At 37.5% G+C, this 1,911-nt stretch overlaps 1 pseudogene; it reads left to right on the top strand.

Annotated features, from left to right (window-relative positions):
- Positions 1 to 721: 721 nt before the first annotated feature.
- On the top strand, positions 722 to 1,459 carry LOC139006273 (KATNB1-like protein 1 pseudogene; annotated as a pseudogene).
- Positions 1,460 to 1,911: the final 452 nt, after the last annotated feature.

Below are 1,911 nucleotides of genomic sequence, written 5' to 3'. Positions count from 1 at the left end.
TTCAGAAGCTTTTCTGTCTCTCTTTTATTAACCTGCCAAGATAGAAATTTCTTTGTCAACATAATTTTTGCTTGCTTGTAACTTTGTAATATCTCTGCTGGAAAAATAAAAACCCCAGACACCCATGGGGGAGCAATCGAGACAGGCTTCATTTGAATGGTTCTGAGTGTGGGTCTGTCAGGGAGCCAAGGGACTCTCTAGTCTTCCAGGCAGAGTTTGTCAGTACCAGGGCTGAGCTGAGGTGCCAGGTACGATGAGGTGCCCATATTTAAGAGATTATGGCATTTTTCGTCCTGTCCCCCAACCCTCCTCCTCTGTGACAGCTACCAGTCTGTTCCCTGTGTTTCTATTTTGTTTGTCAGTTTATTTTGTTCATTAGATTCCAAATATAAGTGAGATCACATGATATTTGTCTTTCTCTGACTGGTTTACTTAACTTAGCATAATAATCTCTGGCCAAACCCCCCAAAACATATATACATAACACATAGACACAGACAACAGTGTGCTGATAGCCAGCGGGAAAGGGGGTGGGAGCTTAGTGGAGGTGGGCAAGGGGGGATGGGGACGGAAAGAGATTTTGTTTAAGGTGATCACGCAGGATGCAGTGTGCAGTTGTTTTATTCACTTGTACAATTGAAACATGTATAGTTTTGTCAACCAATGCCACCCCAACAAATTTAATTAAAACATAATAAATAAATAAAACAAAAAAGAAATTATGGTATCTGAAACCAACCATGTTAAAAAATTGAACTTTTGTGATAATATTGAGGATAAGTCCATTGATCTTACTAAAAAAAAAAGAACTCTAATTTCAATAATAAGAACATGAAGGAGGTTAAGAAATCTCCAAAAGAGTTGACTGTTTACATAAACCAAACAGTTGGATAAGCTGTGAAAAGCCCAGATAAACTATGTAAGGTTGCTTACTCAGAGGGCTTATTCATCAACCTTTTTCAAATCCTTGTTAGAAAAAGAAATATTCCCCTAGAAGTGGGGGCTGTGACATGGCCAATAATGATAATAAACCAGCTTGTGCAGCCTACCTGCCTGAAAAAATTACACCATGATAATCGAACATATTTACCGAACTCCAGTGATTCTGCTTTTCACAGACAGAATGCCCATCATCAAAATACAGTTTTGTGTTTTTAATCTGAGGTTTATCTGGACCATGAAACAACAGTACATGTTTTATTCAGCAGGAATTTGAGACTGAATTTAGCTTTAACTCTCTGGAAAAAGATAAATATAAGTAAACTTGTAGCTTATTTGGTGAGGATAGAAGACAGTATAGTGGTGGTGGATTGCCTTCCTGTGCTTAATAATATTTTCACAGGAAGAAGAATAATACATCTCACTTGGCTGCTGTGTAGACTTGTTGCCTCTAGTAAAGTCACTACTTAAAACCAAATCTGAAGAATATATTAAGTGGATTGTAGGAGCAAGAAAATAATCTTACTTTGGTTCCAATATATACTGGGTATATATGCTTATTTATGACAGTTACATTGAAAGACTAAAGACCATTTGGTTATTCAAAACATGCTTAGACTATATAATTTCTGAAAACTTCTCATTAAAAACTCTGAACTGTGGAAGAAACCAAAACCCTTTTTAAAGCCACATAAGGAGCCCTAGTTGGTTTGGCTCAGTGGATAGAACGTTGGCCTGTGGACAGAAGGGTCCTGGGTTCAATTCTAGTCCAGGGCACATGTCTGGGTTGCTATCTTGATACTCAGCAGGGGGTGTGCAGGAGGCAGCCAATCAATGATTCTCTTTCATCATTGATGTTTCTTTCTCTGTCTCCCTCTGTTTTCCTCTATGAAATCAATAAAAATATATTTAAAAAAAATAAAGCCACATAATGAAACCACTGTTAAAATCCTAACAATCTACTTCAACTTG

This window comes from Myotis yumanensis, unplaced genomic scaffold, assembly GCF_028538775.1.
Source record: "Myotis yumanensis isolate MYYU_CA2020_CCGP unplaced genomic scaffold, mMyoYum1.0.hap1 SCAF_3, whole genome shotgun sequence".
Classification (NCBI taxonomy): Eukaryota; Metazoa; Chordata; class Mammalia; order Chiroptera; family Vespertilionidae; genus Myotis; species Myotis yumanensis.
The sequence above is the reverse complement of the archived record's forward strand: the minus strand, read 5'-3'. Positions and strand labels throughout refer to the sequence as shown.